We start from the raw sequence: 21,240 nt of genomic DNA, 5'->3' as shown, positions 1-21,240 counted from the left end.
ATCTGTCAGTTTTACATGACCTTCTCCCCACTGTTGGCTTGGCCCACAGTCCTTGTTCAGGTATTCTGTGTGGGTAGACATCTGGCTTATTGTCATCTCCATTTCCAGCCCTACTCCTGGTATGCTATTGGTGAGCTGCTTCAATTTTCAATTCCCTGGTATCTAAGTTAATCATTTTCTCTCTTTGTTGGCTACCTTTCATTATGCCATCTTCTCAGGTCTGAGCTTTTCTGGAGGTTTGGCATAATTGGTTCTCTACTCTTTTTAGTGCCACCTTGTTCCAAGGACTTGTTGGTTACCTTCCACCCCCTTATGATGTTATGAAGGTTCTTTTGTCTATTGAAGAAAAATGTATAGAGGAAGGAAGTAGAGAATGACTCTGTCTCCAGTGCTGTTAGAAACTGCAAAGTGAGGGAATAATTTGAAATGCTGATTAAAGAGAATTTGCTTCATAATGGTAATGGTTGAAATTTATAGTGTGCTTCTGATGGCTGGAAACGGCACCAACCACAACAGACAGATCATTTCACCAGTAATCTGAGAAGGTGCTTTCATTATCCCCATTTTGCAGATGGGAAAAGAGAGGCACAGGGAGGTTAAGTCTAATTCCCAAGACCACTGAGCTAACAGAGCCAGGTCACCTGGCCTGAGAACTCATGTCTGACCCACTATGAATCTCTTCTTTAAATAGGAAACTCTGCTCTTTCTCATCTACTTCATCTTAGAAAATGGAATTATTGCAAATCAGGAGAGTGAAGAAAGTGAATGAGGAGGGTGTGACAACATGTAGGTCCATTCTGCTGGCATGCTCTAGCATACTGGGGTGCCATGCTGAGGACTAACACAACGTGGCAGAGGACTGTGAAAAGCTGAGAGCAGATTTCCAGCCATAGTAAGCATCCTGGGTAGAATTTGCTGTCATATATATACTTTTTTTCCCTTCTTGCCTCTGAAAAAGCTCATACCTGGAAATAGAATCACATTTCTGTCTAGCACTGAAGTCCCTCCCTTCCTGTTGCTCATGGGCCATTATACCTGATGAGCTGCAGGTTGCTAACAGGTTTCCAGGAACAAAGATGTATCATTTTCATTGGCACAAAAACATGATTTATCTTGGGCCCTTGTACTTGAATCAAGGTTTGCATTTAACTTGCTATAATTTCTGCATTTGGGCAATATATCCATTGCTCTCTAAAGACCAAAACAGGTGCTAGATTGAAAATCTATCCTATGGCTGAATGCCTGGCTCTTTTTGGTCTCTGAGGGAGAAAAAATGCACCAGTAGCTTCCAAACTGTCTATAACTGCTTGTATAATTTCCTAGTCAACATGATTTCACCTTTTCAAAACTATAGTCAAGCAAGAGGGCTGTGCTTTGCCTCTGTCTTTGGGCAAAGAAATTAGTTTGATTTTGATTTTTTTTAAGATCGAAGTTTTAGAATATTTTCTATCAATTTTTTGGATGATTTCAAAATAAAAACTCAAACTGACCCATCTATAATTCATCCATTTTTACATGCGGGAGAAGAAATCAGGTCACCTAATCACCATTTTGAAAGGGAATAGAAAAGAATGATCCATTTTTAGAAAATTAAGACAATCCCAGGAAGATGTCCAGCATTCTAGACTTCCACACTTGCAAGTATTTCTACAGTTAGTGCCAATGGTCAGAAAAATGAACCCAAGACCATTTCAGAACTACCACATGACAAGAGAAGATGAAATAATGCTTCACCAAGTAAAGAGAGTGGAGTGCTATATTTTTGAAAATACGAATTTGAACTATAAGGATGAAACAAAGAGAAGTTGTCTGGTAACCCCAAGTCAACCAGAAAATTCAATCAACCTCGAACACCTGATTTCCCTTGCTCCCTACTAATCAGGGTTACTGGAATCAGTTTGAGTGAATCCACTTACTTTTCAACCAGCTGTTTAGATCTCCTGTAAATACAGCCCAAATGTCAATTTTTGTAACAGAGCCAACCATAAAAATAAAATCAACCAGCAGTATCATTCAATCCACAGGATTACGATGTCCATATGAACTACATTATGTACCCAAGTTGGACTGCGGCCATTAATGTCATTCCATTTCTGCATCCTCTGTAGCACTCTGTGAGCAAACTCAGGCAATCCCTGCTCTGTCCATGCCATATATTTCCTTTTTCATAAAAGCCTACAGATGTTTTCCACTTCTTAATATATGCTCTAGGCTTTGAGATGTTGACATGTAAAGTACTAAGCATTGGTATCACTTTTGCTGGAAATGGAATTGGATAATGGTCAATTTACAGACCCTAATCTGTATTCTGAAAACTATTACTTTCTCTGTAGGCATAAGAAATGAAAATGAGGGCAATGAATGTATCCCAGCCCTTGCGTCGTTATGCAATGAGTGTGGGGAATTGCTGGCCAAAGGAGAAGTCATTTTAGAATGTCTCCTAAGAAGGAGACAGCTTGTGTGCCAGGAGCGGGATGCAAATGTACATGGATATGTCCGTCTCATGTGTCTCCAAACTAGAAAAACACCCCCCAGAGTGCATTAGAAAGCTCTATATTGGCCAAAGCTCCAGACCTTTGAACTAGTGATGGGTTTTCTCAGATGCCCCTGCACAGAGGGCATGTGATGCGTTCTTTGGAAGGGGAGAGCCTGGTGGTGCAAGAGGAGATACTATCAGGAATCAGAGGAGAGGAAAGGCACTATGGAAGGAAACTAGGGAAGGGCTCTGAGTTCCTGTAATCTCTTTGCAGGAGGAGTGGAAATGAACAAAGGAGGACAGGAGACACACTCACACACAATGTAGTGGGAGATGAAGAAGGAATGGGAGAGAAACAAATGATTTTTGAAAAAGAGGAAGGCTGAATTTGTGACCTTTAAGTTCTGTCTTCCTGTGTATATGCAGATTCAGTATGAGGAGCGTATGAGTGAGTGTCTGGAGCCAGACTGAAGGAGGAGTCTGAATCCCTGTTCTGCCGCTTATTGTGTGACCTTGGGCAGGGTGATTAAATTCTCTGTGCTTCAGTTTACTTAACTCTTCAATAAGAATGATGATAGAATCTCCTCACTGAGTGGTTCCAAGACTAAACACTGAATATGCACTTGCTATGACATCATCAGGCCTGCTGAGTATTCCTTTGTTCCCTTCTGTCTCTTCTATTGCTTTCTCTTTGTAAGAGAAACAGTTGCAGACATGGTATAGAAATACACTATTTTAAATATAAGAGATGAGCCACCCATTTAATAGAAATTGTGTGATGAATTCCTTTATAAGTCATAAGGGATTCCAGAATCCAGGTCTGCTTATTACGGGACTGGACCTTTTAGTTCTGGGATGCTCTTTTTGTATTCCCAACCTTTGGCATGTGTGGTGTGTCATTTTGTAAATTATGTCACAATGTGGTATTGGCTGTTCTGCCTTGGGCAGCTGAAGAGTGCCTCTGAAGGATCCTCCCTACAGAAACAGGTGCTCTGAGGGCTGTGTGTTGTTAGAGCTACTTGGATTTTACTCAGATTCAAGAGGAAATATGTATTGAGCATCTAGCTGTCGGGTTTGATACTCTGTGAGTGTATCCCCAGGCTCCTCTCCACCCCATCTCAATGTCCCCCACCTCCTAACAAAGATTTGTACTATTTTTCGACATTGCCCAGAATCACAGACCTAAGAGGTAGCGTTTCCAGAGGTTATCAGAAAGATCATCATGCTCTGGGAATGTGGCAGTTCGTGTTCCCCTCTTCCCAAGAGCCCAGAACCCTCTTCCTCTATCTTTGGCTTCTCTTACTCTTCCTTCATGTCATCCAGAAAAACTGGACCAAGAGCTGCTGCCCAGGGTGGACAAGAGAGCCAGTTCTACCACAGGTCTTAGAAGAAATACCTCCTTCCCTTGTGTTTTCCTCACCTCTGGCTTTGGCAAAGGAAATATTTCATGTGCTTTTACATCAGTTCTAACATATGGGTTGGTGATAAAGATCCAGCTAAGAGTAAATAATTCTGTTTTGCTGCTTGTTTTGGTAAACTATACAAACATATTTCCCTTAGGGACCTTGCATGGAGCCCAGATCATCATCGTGATGCCTCCATCTCTCTCACTAGCCATCACCTCATTTTAATTCTGAGGCAAAGAAAATATTCTCCTTGCTCTAAAAGATTTTATGGCATGGCAGTGATCTTTTATTCTTATTTAATTATGGTCAACTAGGTCATTATCCCTACAGAGCAGATAGTATTTTCTTGTTACAGTTCCCAAAGTTGAAGACACAATACCATCTCTGAGTACAAGTAGTACCGACATTGAATACATGGTATATCAGGCTCTAAGACCTTGAAGATGCCCCCTTAGAAATGGGTATTGATCATATTTGATGTGCTGTAATCACTCAACAGATATAACTGCTTAGCTACTCCAGTAAATTACATGATGGCTCTCCTTGAGACTCTTACACCTAACCGAAGGAACTATTTATGCCACACACAGCAATTGGGTCATAAGTAACACTTACAGCTGAAGCACTTTATTTGTATTCAGAATTCCTTAGACACTCCCCACAAAAATTCAAAGGAAGGGTATGCAGTATTTTGCTAATTCCTTTACATAGAAATTTGTTCTAATGCACTGTTCCTTTTAGTTTGCACCTACCTGCTCTCCTAGCCTGCCTCATGCCGATTCATGTGTGCATCTATCTACTCAGCAGCCTGGTTGTACCAGCCAAGGGCCACCAACACGTAATTCCCTCTGCAAAACTCCTCTACTGAAGAACCAGTTGGATCTTGAGAGGTTATACCTCAGTCCATCGATTCCTAAATCCAAAGAGACACTGTCACAAGCCACAGCTAACATTGCTCTGGTGGCAGTGGTGGTGAAAACCATCTGAACTGAAGCATGGCTTTGTTCCCACCTATGAAGATTTGCAGGTGGAAAATGCTAAATCAGCCTTGTTCCCAGGCCAGCGGCAAATCAACAGCTACCCGGCTGGTGGCTTCTCTGCCCAGCCACTTTTTTTCTTTTCTTTTTTTTTTTAATAAACAATCTTCTTATAAGCATGTTTATATTTGCTAATTATTTTTTTCAAAAAGATTATATAGCTCAGTAAGAAAAATACAGGATCAAAACTTCAGGATGGACTACAAAACAAACAAATGAAAAGCACATCCAGTGCTTAAAGGCACAGTCAGTAATAGATGGATAGTATGAGTTACAATTAACGATAAAGAAATGCCTCAGCTAGGTGTTAGGGCTTAAATACTGAATGTACATGTTCTACTGATACAGTCCTTAGGAAGTTCAAAATACTGCATTTGGGGGAAGGCAATATTTGTCATTCATTTACTTACCATAAACCAGTTGTGATTAAAGCAAGTTCACCCCTCCCCCAGTGGGGTAGAGCAAGGGACCAGCATGTTGGAAATGAGACTGCCTTTAATTCTTAGTTTATCTGTGTTTGTAGTGGTTTTCATTTAAAGTTCTACAGCAGAGTATTAGCCTGATCAATGGAAAAAGTGTCCAAGATGAATGGATAAAGAAGATGTGGTATATATACACAATGGAATATTATGCAGCCATCAAAAGGAATGAGATCTTGCCATTTGCAATGACGTGGATGGAACTGGAGGGTGTTATGCTGAGTGAAATAAGTCAGTCAGAGAAAGACATGTATCATATGACCTCACTGATATGAGGAATTCTTAATCTCAGGAAACAAACTGAGGGTTGCTGGAGTGGGGGTGAGGTGGGAGGGATGGGGTGGCTGGGTGATAGACATTGGGGAGGGTATGTGCTATGGTGAGCGCTGTGAATTGTGCAAGACTGTTGAATCACAGATCTGTACCTCTGAAACAATGCAATATACGTTAAGGAAAAAAAAAAGAAAGCAGGAGGGGAAGAATGAAGGGGGGTAAATCGGAGGTGGAGATGAACCATGAGAGACGATGGACTCTGAAAAACAAATTGAGGGTTCTAGAGGGGAGGGGGGTGGGGGGATGGGTTAGCCTGGTGGTGGGTATTAAAGAGGGCACGTTCTGCGTGGAGCACTGGGTGTTATGCACAAACAATGAATCATGGAACACTACATCAAAAACTAATGATGTAATGTATGGTGATTAACATAACAATAAAAAAATTTAAAGAAAAAAAAAGGAAAAAGTGTCCAGTCTCAATGGAGTGGATGCAAAGCACTTTGACCCTTGAATAACCAGTTCAAACTTAGATATCGGCAGCTAGGGTTGCAAAATTCCCTGTTGGCCCTTCAGTGAGAATCCCTTTAAAGCCCACAGAGGCAGAAGGTAAGAGAAATGGGATATTTCTCTCTGAAATTGAAAGGCATGTTTGTTGTCCAGGAAGAGCCTTGAATGCCATGTTTTTGGCAAAGAGAAGCCTAGGTTCAGCCACTGTTTGGCTGGGAAGAGAAGCCACCAGCTGGGTAGCTGTTGATTTGCTACTGGCCTGGGAACAAGGCTGATTTAGCATTTTCCACCTGCAAATCTTCATAGGTGGGAACAAAGCCATGCTTCAGTTCAGATGGTTTTCACCACCACTGCCACCAGAGCAATGTTAGCTGTGGCTTGTGACAGTGTCTCTTTGGATTTAGGAATCGATGGACTGAGGTATAACCTCTCAAGATCCAACTGGTTCTTCAGTAGAGGAGTTTTGCAGAGGGAATTACGTGTTGGTGGCCCTTGGCTGGTACAACCAGGCTGCTGAGTAGATAGATGCACACATGAATCAGCATGAGGTAGGCTAGGAGAGCAAATTGGTGCCAAAAAGCACTTTTCAAACTATGATGTGCCTATGAATCACCTGGAGATTTGTTTTAATGTAGATTCTGAGTCAGTTAACCTGAGAGGGAGCCTAAGTTGATGCATTTCTAACAAGCCCCAGGTGATGCTGCTGTTGCTGGCTCACACACCAAACACTGAGTAGAACAAGACACTGGGGGCCTTTCTAGAAATTTACATCCCTGTCATGTTCTGTTTATCACTCCTGGGCTTGTTGGCACACACAATTCAAAGGAGTGCTGGTACTTTTTACAAGATTATTCAAGTTATAAAAGTTGAGGTAACCAAATAGACCTGGGTTGGATTTCGTTCTTCAGTTTGAGATACCGAAATGGTTGCCTCGGTTTTCTGTTCTTTGCTACATATATTTAAAGATGGCCTGTGCAAATATCTTCTCGCCAAGTCTGGTTTGTTTAATAAAGCATTCAAAATAATCCCAAGCTTTCTGGATGACACAGATCAGTCGTGTGTTTTGTTTTGCATTCTGGCTTCATTCACTGAATAAGGTTGGCAACGCATGCTCATGGAAATGGGATTCAGAAACATGGACGTGCATGCTTAGCTGAGATTGGTTTCTCTGCCTTCCAGTTCTGCATCACAGAACTGACTACAGAGGCCCCCCCCTCTGCCTAATTCCAGGGAAAAAATAGAGACATTGGGAATGGTTTTTAGAAATGTCCTTCTATTCTAATGGTTTTTAGAAATGTCCAGATAGCCTTCTTTACCAAGTTCACAGTTCGCTTCCCTGGAACCAGGTATTGTGGAAGGCTAACTCACACCGCTGCCAGGGAAATAGCATCCATGGCTGGTGCTACCCACGCAGCCCAGGGACAAACTCCGTTTGGACAGCTCTCTTTATTTAACAGTTTTAATAATCATTATCCTTCACATGCATTATTCTAAGAATTTTGCTTGGCACTAATGCTTACACTATTCTCTGAGCCAGGTATTATTTGTCCTATTACAAATATGAGAAAACAACAATTAAGACAACTTATTCAAAGTCACAGTAGTAATTAGAAGTGGAACTCAGGCTTTTTCAAATTTTAGTATTATTATTATTGTTATTATTTAGAAATCATACTTTTAAATGCTCCAGAGCTTTGAACTTTTAATCCTGTAACTACTTGGTGTTCCATAGGGAACATGTTAGAGTTAAATTGTGTCTCCCACCAAAAGATATATTGAAATCTTAACTCCCAATACCTGTGAATATGACCTTATGGAAATAGGGTCTTGGTGAGGGAGAGACAAAGAAAGAAGGATGAGGGAGAGAGTGGGAGAGGGAGACTGTGTCATCCTAACAAAATAGACCTTTAGGCAGAGTTCAGCCCAAGGGGTAACTTACTTGGGGGCACCCGTGTAACGTATCCAGTAAATAAATAGGCGGTATCAAGTCTAAATACTGCATAAGTACTATTTCAGATAATACACACATACCCACCCCCGCACACATGTACACACACACAGAATAATATATAAGAAAAGTATCTTTGTTTTCATATTATAGATATGAAAATTAAGGTCTAGAGAGGTTAAGTTACCCAAAGCCACCCAGATCATAAAAGGTGGAGCCCAGAGTCCCATCTCTCTGGTGCTTCCATCTCCTGTCCCTAGCGTGATGGCCAAGAAAGCCTGCACTACTTGGGGAGAGTGAGGCCTTCCTGGAGAGCCCCTAAATTGAAGGCAGAGCAGCCATGGATGCAGTGTAGTCTCCTGGGGCTCGGTCATATATCAGTATATAGAAATGCTCATTTGAAGAAAGTGACTGTCAAAGGCTTGAAATACTCTCATGCACCTGTTCAGTTGTTTAGTTATGTAACTTAAGTGGGTGCAGAAAGAGCAGGAAGTATGTAGACTGCTTTTGTTCCCACTGTTTTAATAAAATATTTAAAAATCCGAGAATGACTTGTCAGTTTATGCTTTTCACAGTAATAGCCATTTAGATGGAGTTGATCTTTGAAAAGCAATGAGCTTTCATAGTCACCTGTGAGGGTGGTGATGGCCTCAGATACGTGACACATAGGTAAGGTGTCAAGAGAACCCAGGAAGGGAGGCACTGTGCCTTTAGCAACTGAGCAGAATGTTTCCCGAATGTCTTCTGTGTCTTCGAGGCATCTTGTTTTTGAGAAATCTTATTCTGAGTGGAGAGTCGGAGGTGGTTCAGGTCCCATCACACGGTTAGTGATACCATTAGAGACTGCCGCGTGCTCTGTTCCTACCTGCAGCTCTGACCTTATTCCCTTTCACTCCCCTGCTCAGATATTATACTACCCTTCTTGCCATTCTGATGCATGCCAAATTTGCATCTACCTCAGGGCCTTTGCACTTGCTATATGCTCACTGTACCATTTCTGTCTTTCTGTCTTGAATACTTTCCCAGAGATCTTTTCATGGCTTATGACTTCTCATCATTCAGTCCCATCTCAAGGTCATCTCCTCAGGGATATTTTATCTAAAATAGCAACCCTCTATCTCTCTACACTGCCATGATGATTTTCTGTAAACATAACCTTGTTTTGTCTTTCTTTTCCACTGAAATGTAAGTTTTGCCCGGGTAAGGATTTATCATGGATACTGTTGCGCTTGATACTTAGGAACCATTCACCAAGATGGGTTATGTGAGTGAAAGAAACTGGGCGACTACATGAAAGTGTGAGAAGGTCCTGTACAGGGTTATGGTGTGTACAGGAAGGGCATTCCAGTCTTAAGAGGAATTCTCAGGAAGGGTGAGGATCAGAAGAGTACTGAAGCCGAGGTAAGGCTGACATTGAGATAAGGGAAGAGGGGAAAAGGTTTTGGCAGAGAGAGCAGGACATTGGAGGTACTAAATGTTGTTCAGTATAGATGGGTAGATTATGACATTGGGGGTCAGGAGAGATGAGACCAGGGCAAACTCTTCCAGGGACTTTGTCCCCCATGCTGATGAGTCTGGACAAACAGATGCTACACAGCGTGGCAGAAGCCTGAGACAAGTGAAGGCAAGAGCTGAGCATCTCCTGATATGTGTTGCTTATCTAGGCAGGACCTATGTCCCACCTTTCCCCCATCTTGTCATTACTTAGGTAGATGCCATCTGGCCTGGAATATTCAGTTAAACCTTGGGTTTATCTTGCGGGGCTGGGGCTCTTGGTTGGCTGCCTGATTTACTCCTTGTGGCACCTTCTGGCAAGGTCCCAGGAGTGTGAGTGACAAGGCAAAACAAGGCACCCTGAAATTACCTATAATGAAAATGACTGGTAATCTCCAGTGATTACTCTGTGTGTGAGTGACAGGGTTGCACTTTCTGCAAAACCTTTTGCTGCAGCAAAAATGGGTCCTGTGGGGCTTTCAAGTTGGAGAGTTGTATTTTTTTTTCCAAATGAAAATAGCTTCAAAACTTCAGCATCATGTATTCTTTTACCCAGGTAATGAGGCTGATTATGAATATTTAATATACTTTATGAGGAGATACACTAAACCTCTTTTAAAAATGTAAACCCAAGTTAGAATGAATGAAATAGTATAATTCTTATACTACAGTGGAGTGGGTCAGCAGTTGGATTCCAGGGGTCCCATCCCAGGGCCTGTCTGAGTTCTCAGAACATCTACAGGTCATGGGGAAAAAGGGAGCTTGGGTCAAGTGAAGGTGCCTCCTAAGGCTGGGATATGGAGAAGGAAAGTAGGACCCAGTAGAGTCCAGTGGCCCATTTGCATTGACACATTTACAGTCCTCTGTGGATGCCGGCTCCCTGTTATGGAGAAAAGGGGTTCAGAAATCATGGGGAGATGCCCTTAGCCTACGTTTCTCCAGACCAATGCAAGGGATTGGAGAAACACTGAGCTCTTTGTTGAAAATAGTTTTCAAACTTGTTTGGGAAGCTAACTGAAATGAATACTGCTCGGGAAGCCAGATGCCAGATGACGGAGAGGCTGCTCTGCTTGAGCCCACATGGCCACTCCCACCCCCTCACCCTCTGAGCCACTTCCTGGTGTCCCGGTGCCATTTTTAGAACAGTTTGTAAACTGGATACACATACATGCATATGATTTTCAAATTAGGTATAATTTTTACATATTTACAGTATTTATATTTTATATTAATATATAATTATATGTATTTTTTTGAGAGAGTAAGTCCGACCTAACTCACACCTGACCCCAAACTAACTCACAGTTGGCCTCACATAATTTTTTGGATCTACACCAGGTTGCTGAGTGAGCTGGGAGATATATCCAACCACAAGGTATCAGGCATCATGCTATTGAAAATGAATAGTTTCTAGCCTCCATTACTGACACCATATTCTCCATCCCAATCATGACTGTCCCTCTTCCGGGCAAATGCTTTTGCTCCTATGACTGAAAGTTTAGGTTAGGTCTCCACACTCTAAAAGTATCTGTTCCTATATCTATAAACATAAATGTACGGTACTTAGCTCCTGCTCTCCGTCTCATCCAACAGACTGTGTATTTCTATCCCGTTAATGCCCCTTCAGCCTTTGAGACGCAAATTGCTGTCACCTCCCCCAGGAAGCCTTCCCTGACTTCTCCAGGCAGAATTAGGTCTCTTCTCTCTGCCCCTATAGTGCTCTGTGTTTTCCACACAATCAGACATTCTACTACCTTTTTCACTTTTTGCCGTATTTGCTTACCATCTGTAGTATTTGTTTGCTGCTTTCTGCATATCAACCTTAAATCAATTCACTTAAAAAAAAAGAAAAGAAAAGAAACTGGGCCTCATTCTAGATAACAATATACAAGAAAGCACTGAAAAGCAAAGAAACCAAAAAGCACTAAAACAAAAACTAGATATATGCTGTTAGGATTGAAGGTAAAAAGGAAAAATAAAAGAGATTTGGTGAGGGAAATAAAATGACAGAAGAGACTTGTTAATGCCCAGTAAAATCCTATAATTATAGGAAATTAACCAAGACAAGTGCTCCATGAGATTCCCAATTTTATACATCCCCCAAACTTCCATTTTCTAAATTTGGAAGTCAATAACAAGCTTGCTTTGCAGAGCATGGAAAATCAGGAAAATTAAAACCTGTATAGTGATCATGTTCTACTGCAGTGCTACAAAGACCAGATTCTGCCAAGAATAAAGTTAAGTGGCAAGAGGGCCAAACCAGGAACACACGGCACAGGAGCCCACTGTCAGAAGCCACTTAAAAAGGCTCTGTCTTGGAGACAGAGCCCATGGGGAATAGAAAAGATAAAGGGGAGTCAGAATTTCTTCAACAGAGACAGCAAATGTCAAATTAGTTCCTGGGAATGTTTTGGAGGCATCTAGCCTAAGTGATTTTGGAAATTTCTGGTGACCATAATGGCTCTACCATCTGCTGGTATCTTGTAAGTGATATTTTCATCTTCCTTTAAAATAGATGGCTTCAATTAAAAAAAAAATAGATGGCATATCGGAGGTGATGCCAGCTTAACATGGTGCTAACTTAACATCGTGCTCTTAATTATTGTGCCGTTGTTTACACATTATGTCAAGTGTCACCTCCATGGAAACGGCTTGATTTTACTGAATGGCAAAGTATATGCAATAGTCGTGCTGGAGAAGAGACTGGACTGCCTCTCCATTTCCTCGTGGGTTTTCCTCAAATATATGAGGGGAAGATATGAGGATCTGGCCCATTAACTGACCCAGCCAGAAATGACTCAACCAAGAAACTCAGAATTTGGAGAAAGATTAAAATGTTGAAATGGGGGCCAATGTCCCTTTTAGGCAATGTCAAAAAATGCAATTTCCCCTAAGTTGGACCAAAGGAGAGTAGGATTGTGAGGGCTGTAAGGAAGAACTGATAGAGAAGTTCTTAGAAGAAGCTTTCTAACAGATACAAAGCTAGTTCTGGGCAAGGTGGAATTCGACCTTGGTTCATTTAATTTGCTGCTTCTAAGAAAAATCGCATAGTTCTACAAGCCCATACTCCACTTCAATGCAAAATGACGTTAATTCCACCTCTACTGCTTGCGATATAAATCATGATTTTTTTTTTTATGTCATTGGCATATTATGCTGTAAAGAATTTAACCTTGTCCAAGAAGAAGTCTAGCCTTGTGCTCTTGGCCCCTGGGATGTAATGTTTGTTTGCCTTGGTGCCTCAGGGGAGCCAGATAGTTAACAGTGTGATTTTGGGTGGGGGCTTTGGGTCATGCATGCCTGGTTGACCTGGAGACTGAGTTTAGTCGCATGCACAGTCAATCAGTCTTGCAGCTATAATGGAGCCCCAGTAAATTTCTGAACACTGAGGCTTGGGTGAGCTTCCTTGGTTGACCATACTCTGTGTGTATTCTCACATAGGAATGCCAGAAAAGTAATGCATCTTGACTTCATGGGGAAAGGACAATGAAAGCTCCAAGTCTGGGTCTTTCTCCTGGACTCTGTCTTATGTACCTCTTCCCTTGGCTGACTTTAATCTGTACCCTTTCCCTTTGATAAACTTTCAGTATAACAGCTTTCAGTGAGTCTTTCCAGCAAAGTGTCAAATCCAAGGGTGGTTTTGGGAACCCTCTAAGTTTGCAGTTGGTATCATAACTAGGACAGTTTTGAGGACTGCTCCCTTTTGACTTTGTAGCTGACCTAAACTCATCACACATATAAACTTCTTTTGACTTCCTGCATAAGGTTATGAATATCATATATATGGACACAGAGATCTCTTCCTACCTAAAGCTCTCAAAATTAATTGGCTTTGTGCATTGGAGAAATTGTCCTTTACTTCATAGTACAGGTAAATGATCAAGAATAAAATCAACTGAATTTGAGTAAAACAGCTCTGTAAAAATGAACCAGCCTACTTTGTTTTTCCACATCTGGGGACACAGAAGTCAGTGAGCTTGTAGGCAAGAACAGCGGTCCATGTCACTAGAATTTTCTTAAGGGTGGAGAACCAATTCATCACCAGATCTTATTGCTTTTACCTCTGACATGTTTATCCCTTCCATTTCTCTCTGCCTCTACTTCCCCCTATGTAGTCAACGCCAACATTATCACCTCAGATAATATCTCCAAACTGAATTCTGGATGTTTACATACAGCCATTCCTCTACACAGCTGCTGGAGTGATTTCTTCTAAAAATGTAAATCAGATCATGTTGTTCCTTATTTTGTCACCTCTTCAATGGCTTCCTGCTGCTTTTAGAACAAGGGTAAAATGTCTCATTTGTTCTAGTATCTATGGGACTTGACACTTAACTTTCCAGGCTCTCTTGAACCTGGTTCTCTTGCCTCTGGTCACACTGGCCTTTGCTCAGCCTTTCCTGTTTTCCATGCATCTGTAACAGGGCTTTGTACATGCCTTTGCCTAGGTGGTTTGCCTACCACTTTTGTTTGTTATGCCCATACACCCTTCAATCAAACCTTTCTTAAGAAAGCTACTCTAGGTCTCCATAGGTAAGTTTCATAGCTCCCTGTGATTCTTGTTCAGAGTGTTTTCACAGTTGCCGTTTTTCGTTTCTGTCAGCTTACTATTTTATAATCTGTGTCTCTAGTCGACGGAGTTCTTTGAGTTTGGGGGGGATCTGTGGTACTGCACTTTTCCCAAGAACCCCTGATCATTTTGGTGTAGGTGTGCTCCAGACTGGACTCTGTTCAGAAAACAGATTAGTCCCTTTGGGACTAAATACTGGTTGGAATGAGTGACTGCAGAACAAATATCGCCACGCACGACCATCATTCCCATCCAGGAGGTGCTTGCAGATGTTTTTCCCTAGTGGATTTGTCCTGAGCTTCTCATCAGAAGAGTGCCTTTGATGTCCAAACTATAGCATGGGTATGATAGTTGGCCAACTTGTTGCCATCTTGGGCTCCAGGAATGCAGAATGTTTTAAGATACTGATCCCTTTAAACCTTGGGGCAGCTGTTTAAGGCTTTGGACAACCATGTCAGTCATGTCTAGCCACCAGGAGCATTGTCTGGGGGTCTAGGGCTCCCGTGAATTCTTCTTAAAGAGAGAAGGAACTGGTGACTTGCCTATTTCTGTAGGTGAAGGACACAATGAATGAGATCCAGCCCTTGCCATTCTTCCATGGTGCATGGGCAATGAGGTTCTCTTCCAGCTGGATATAAGGTTTAGTGTAGTGGGTGCTACTGCCATGATGGACAAAGAGTCCCATGAGCTTTAAGAAGACTTCACGCATGTTCTCAGAAAGCCAGGCAGTTGGGGAAAGCAGGGCAAGATGGCTGGGTGGGCCTCCTGGCAGGTCCACATCCAACTGGTGACCCCATACATTTGCATTCACATAAATAGTGGATACTTTCGTCCATTTGTGACTGAGGTACCCTTTTGGTGGCAACCTGTCTAGCTTCATGAAAACTACTCTAACAGCACATGTGCATCAGCAAACTAAAACATCATCATTGTGTAAAAGACTTGAGCGAAAAAGCCTGCACTGGATTCAAAATCCATTCACATTATCAGAAGACATTTTCATACTACTTTTTTCAATAAAGGAGGAGCTACTGGACTCTTAAAATATAAATCCAAATGCTACACATTTTTGAATTATTGTAAAAAAATGCTGTTAAACTTTGTATCATCTACTGACACAAAGTTTTTCATTTATGTTCTCTATCAAGAATTTAAAGAGATCATCATCGAACAGTCTCAACCAGGGATTGTTTGTACCCATTGCATGCAGATAAGGGGATAGGAAATACCTGTTCATGGAAGTGAGTCCAAATTATTATGAAAAAAAAATTGAAAATACCTGGTTTTGAAGTTAGATAAAAATTCAGTCTCTTCTATAAAACTTTTAGTTATTTGGTAATATCCTTATAAATGACATGTGATTTTTGTCTCGCAAGTCTTACATAGATTCCCCCCAACCCCAAATCCTCTCCAGTTTACCAAGTATGTCTTACCAGTATTATCGTTTTTCACATGTGCCAAGACATGAAAAAACACTGTTCTAATGGATAGATGGAATACATCAACAGTCTATTAATAGTCTTGCTATTTAGTGTGCTGATCAATAGGACCCAGCAGGGATGATGAAGGGGCTAGATATTGGCTGTGAGGAACAAGGAGCATTTATTTTAGAGATAAGAGAATGTAAAACGACAGTTCAGTTTTCTTAACAACAGATTATTGATTGTCATTTCTGCAAATGAATTCTCTATAGGGTTTCAAGACAAAGAACTTGGTATAAATTAAGTAAGAAACTGCATGATCTTGGTCAACTATGAGACTTCTCTAAGCCTCAGTTTGTGCAGGGGTCAAATGCAGATTATAGGATCCATCCCAAGGACCATTGTCACACATAAATGAATCATCTTTAAAAATACTTAGAATATGTACCTAATAGGCATCTGAAGATGGAAAGAATTGGGCCATGTGGTAGTGAGTTCCTATCACTAGAGGTATTCGAGCATATTACACATGATCACATTTTTTAAATGGCATAGTGATAGATCTTTAATTAAATGACTTTAAGTTCCCTTCCATCGCTCAGACTCCCAGACTGGAAGAAGCAGAACCAACTCTAGAATTAACGCTATAGCCCATGTTGTGGGCCATCCAACAGAGAAGTCTCGACATGAGATCTTTCAATGGCCCCTCATAGGGATCTCTTGGGTAAGAACACTGACAAGGACCCTTATCCTTCTCAGGAAAGAACTTCCAGGAGCATGCATCAGACTCACTTAGAGGGCTTGTTAAAGCATACGTTGACAGACCCCCAATCTCAGAGTTTCTGATTCAGCACGTCAGGGGTGGGGATGGGGGTGCCAGAATCTATATTTTTAATAAATTCTCAAGTGATGCTGATCCTGTTAGTTCTGGGACCAAAGTTGAGAATCTCTGCAGTAGATCAAGGGTTCTCAGCCCTGGCTGCCATTAGACTCACCTGGGGAGATATTTGGACCACAGCTGCCTAGACCCCATCCTGATATAACTCCACAGAGTGCTGAGTGGTGAGGCCAGGCACAGGTGTGGGTTAAAGGCACTCCAGGTTACTCCAATGGGCAGTCAGTGCCAAGAAGCACAGAGTCAGAGTGTCTTTACTTTAGTCGGTGAGCACAGGGCCCCTTTCACTAGACTTCAGTGTTGGATTGGTATGTGCACTGTCTTTGTTATTACTTTCTCTTTTGAAAATTTTTTTTTGAAATGTCATAGTGACATTTGAAAAACAAGTGTTTTGTACTCTGAGGCTGTACCAACCATAAGTCACACCCCTTCCTCCTAATTATTCAAGAGCCAACTCACTGTTAGCAATTAGATGAAAATCTGCAGTCTGTAATTAAGATCAGTATATATGACAGGGCAAACGGGGCCTGAATATTTTACTATTTATCATTTTACTACTTTAGGTGCTTTCAACCATTGTACTTGCAAGAATAACCTAAAATGACTCACAAGTGAGATGATAACTTGCCATATTTTTATGTTTTCTCCTCAGAGAGACTGAAACACCTTCACATAGCAATAGTCAATAGACTCCTGCCAGGTTTTCATGTTCACTAACGATACAGTGACTGTATGAGGTTAGCTTAAAATGCTTGCATCTCGTTGACTCACATATTCTATAGGGATTAGGTTTTAAAGTCGGCAAGCCTGGTAAAAGTTGGGCATGGTCAAAATTTTCCTGCCTAGTCCCTTGAATCCATGTTACCCAGAGTGTGGTCCAAAGGCCGTCAGCATGGTCATCATCCAGGAGCTTGTTAGAAACGTAGAGTCTAAGAAACCTTTAGAGTCCACACCAGCATTTTAATGAGATCCTTGGATGATCACATGGACATTAAAATTTGAGAAGCACTGCCATAAATTATTCATTAATTGCTAAGGCCTGGGACTGCAGAAGCTGAAAAGTCCAGAATTACTTATTTGGATTCTCTCTGCATTTTCGCTGAGGTTTCACTTTTCGCTAGGAGGGAACGCCCGCCTCTAGACTGAACAAGAAAAGCAAGGAGAGCGATTTTTCTTTCCTTCTCTTCCTCCTCTCCTTCGACCTTTTTCTTCTATAGAATCCATGTAATGTTACTTGAAAATACATGTAGTGCAACTTTCATTGTATCTTATGCATTAGCTCAAAATTGGATTGTTCATCTAGCATGCACCAGGAACCATGCTAACTACTGAAGCTATTACAGCAAGGAGGGAAAAAACAGCTCCCATCTTAATAGGCCTTAGTGTCTGAAACTGTCCACTTAGAGATATGATTAGCAGGTCTCATTACATGAATAATGCATGAATGTGTTCTGTTCAACTCAGTGTTTGGTTTCTAAAAAATTTCAGTGAAGAACCTCTCCTGTTAGATCCTGTTAACTGACCATCCACTCTTGAGGCTGAGAGGGCATCTTCTGAGTGAGGCACCTACCACCAATTTAATTAGACTCCTCTTACAACTCATATAAAGGCCAGAAGGGATGGCTTGACATAAAGGCAGCCACACGTCTGAGCTTCCAGACCCAGACCTCCAGTGGCCAAGGAGAATCAACGGCATTGAGAACAAAAGCATCTTCTGGGAAAGGCTGGGCAGCATGCTAGCAAAGGTCCCATCTGTCGTGCTGCCAGAGCCTCTCAGTATTGCAGTCCTGAGCACGTCTTGGGCTGCTGTCAGCACCAACCCCACGCTCTCTCTCAGAGGTCTCCAAACAGTTTAAATAACTACATGCTCCTGTTCACTGGAGGAAAGGGGAAAATGCTTGTTTTCCCTGCCCTCTTGGGAATTTATCAATTGCACTTTCTGGCTGCTTGCCTTCTGTTGTGAACATCTTTCTTGGAGAAGAATGCTTTTTTCACTTCTGAAGGGAAGGAAGGAGTCACCTATGAGATGAGAGCTGATCACCTAATCCTGTGATCTGAATTTCTTCTGACATCTTAAAGCTACTTACATTCATGCCACATGTTTGCCGTCCTTAAAACGCCACAAGGCATTGCTCGGTGTTCTCTTTCCCCAACAATGGCTGGCAGATGTTTGGGGTTTGATGTCTTTACATGCCTTTCATCAGTACACAAGCTGTACCTCTTGTTGGCTGTTCTTCCCATACAATGGTTGCTGTGTATTGATTTATCGTGTTTAATGAGAAATTGCAACTTGCCTCCGAATAAAAGGAACAAAGCACATATTACAGGATAGTTATGTCTAAATCTATTTACTATTTATGAAGAATCTAAAAGCTTAGCAGTCTCCTTCAAATACAAACGGTAAACCTTGAAAAAACTACAGCTGTTTAAAATTTCAAATCATTAGTTGAACGCCGGATCTAGACTTGAACATTCTCTTTGAGTACCTCTTTTAAAACAAAGCTGTTGAAGACAATGCTGTTATGTCTTTTTCCCACTACAATGCAAGCTGAAGGCCTGATGTTATTCCCAGGAGAACTGCTGACTCGGAGAGGCTGGGGTTCCAGTTTCTAGCCTCCTAGCCCTCCCAGCTGTCATTGAGCCCACAGTGAGATGGGCTGTGGGGGAAGCTTCCTTCCTTGAGTTGAGGGAGATTCACACAGTGGCGGTCATTCCCCCATGTGAACACAAGAAGAGTCTCCAGGAGGTTCCAAGATAGGTCTGATCTCGCAAAAGTCCTAAATGATTGTCTTAAATTCTGGATGCAGAGGAATACTAATTACTGAATGTTGGCCACAAATCAGACCACAACCTGGGACCTTAGCTTGTGTCATCTTACCCAACCTCAAAAGAGCCTCCTTAATAAGGGTACTCAAATCCCCCTGTTGCCAGACACAGCAGCTGGGGTGGGAAGATGCTTTTGTCAAAGTAACACTATGTCTAGTTCTGAAGTCCTTGACTCTGACCCTACTGCTGGCTTTTTCTGTCAGAAATGCATTGTTTGCTTCCTCTGGGATTAGATAACTTCTCACAGGCAATCAAGTTATTCCTCTTAAGAGAAATCCATCTTCAAAACTATGAAGTTTGTTAGAAGCTTGGAGCTGCACTAGATTCAAGATGGCCATGGCAATCTTGTAAAGAAAGCTCAGAATATATTCCTTTCTAATCCTTCCCAGTGACATAATGCACTGAGAGTCAGAACAGGGAATAGAAAAGAAAGCTGATGTTTGAAGAATAGACGAAATTGTACAATTAGGCCAGTGTTTATTCACCGCCTGAGGCACAATTCTGAATTAGATCATTGGAAAACCATCTTTCGTTTTATACCATGTTTATTGTAGAATGCTTGGGAAGTGGGTAGATCTTTTTTTTCCTACTAATTAAAAAGCTGCTCTGAACACATACCCATTGGTTTGAAATTTTGGTCATATAGAGGCTTGCAGGGAGAATACTTCCATTTTTTCCCACTGTTGCCAAGTGTCCAGAAAATCTTGCTGTAAAATGGCCTCTCTGAAGTTGACATAACTATGTTCATGCTTAACACAATAGCATGGACTCTAACATTGGAGCTTTTCTTTTTTCTTCTTCTTCTTCTTCTTTTTTTTTTTTTGACATTGGAGCTTCTTAAGACTGGGTGGTCAGTTTTTTTGCAGATCCAGAAGTTTTCTTACCTGAAATAAAACTGAGTTTTGAGCTTTCAGGTCAGGGATTGGCTGCATTCCAGGGACCACCTGGTGAAATGGTTGCCTCAACTTTTGGACTGTTCTTATAGATTATCCTTTGGTATCTTTAACTTCAAGATTTTTGAACATCCAGTTCATAAAGTCAGAGAAAACCTTCTGTTTCTAAGCTGAGAACTCAGCATGTATATTGTATTTCACAGAACCCACTGCTGGAACGCTTCTCCAAGTTGTTATCTCTTCTCCTCCTCAGTTTAAAAACCCCACATGGCACCTTTCTCTCTAAGGGTACATTCCCACAGCCTTCAGAATAGAATTTGAGGATAGTCACAGTTCTAATATATTTTTCTGCCTTGCTTCATTTGCACACATCGTATGTTTGTCCAGTGGTTTCCAACTGGGCGAATTTGCCCTCAGAGAATATTTGGCAATGTCTAGAGACATTTCTGATGGATGTGCACAACTGTAGGATGGAACTACTGGCATCTAGTGGGTAGAGGTCAGGGATGCTGCTAACCATTCTATACTGCACAGCACAGCCCCCTGCAACAAAGATTTATTCTGCTCCAAATGTCACTAGTGCCATGGTTGAGAAGCCTTGTGGTCTAGCTATGCAGGAGAATGGCTCTTCCTCAATGTACCTATCACTGGAAGGCACTACATTGGTCAGAAGCAGGACCTCTGAGCCCAGATGACTGAGCATCCATGCAAGTTCCTCTGTCAGCTGTGTGCCTTTGGGGAAGTTACTTAAAATCTCTGCGCCTCACTTTCCTCATCTGTAATATGGGCTTAACGATGCATATACAATAAGGATACTATGATTCAATGAGTTAATACACGTTAAGTACTTGAAATAGTGGCTTGTGCATGGGAGGTACTCAATACCTGCTAGCCAGCACCGTCGCTAACATTGTTGCCATCATTTCACGTACTTGGACTTTGCTTGGAATGATCTGTCTGTGTGGAACACCCTCTCCCATGTTGGTTCATTGTTTAAGCCACAGTTAGAATGTCC

At 41.7% G+C, this 21,240-nt stretch overlaps 1 protein-coding gene and 1 long non-coding RNA gene across 4 annotated transcripts in view; one reads left to right on the top strand and one right to left on the bottom strand.

Moving 5' to 3' along the window:
- The window catches only part of LOC141374213 (uncharacterized), a 97,889-nt gene extending 92,911 nt beyond the window's left edge, over positions 1-4,978 (top strand). The window contains exon 3 of the long non-coding RNA XR_012380945.1: positions 4,624-4,978. This is a non-coding gene — a long non-coding RNA (uncharacterized lncRNA). The remainder of the gene's footprint in view (positions 1-4,623) is intronic.
- GRM7 (glutamate metabotropic receptor 7) overlaps positions 1-21,240 on the bottom strand; it is a 914,710-nt gene that overhangs the window by 17,723 nt on the left and 875,747 nt on the right. The gene's annotated exons all lie outside the window — the stretch shown is intronic.

Source organism: Callorhinus ursinus, unplaced genomic scaffold (genome assembly GCF_003265705.2).
Source record: "Callorhinus ursinus isolate GAN/ISIS: 27379988/994484 unplaced genomic scaffold, GSC_fseal_2.0 scaffold15, whole genome shotgun sequence".
Taxonomy (NCBI): domain Eukaryota; kingdom Metazoa; phylum Chordata; class Mammalia; order Carnivora; family Otariidae; genus Callorhinus; species Callorhinus ursinus.
The sequence above is the reverse complement of the archived record's forward strand: the minus strand, read 5'-3'. Positions and strand labels throughout refer to the sequence as shown.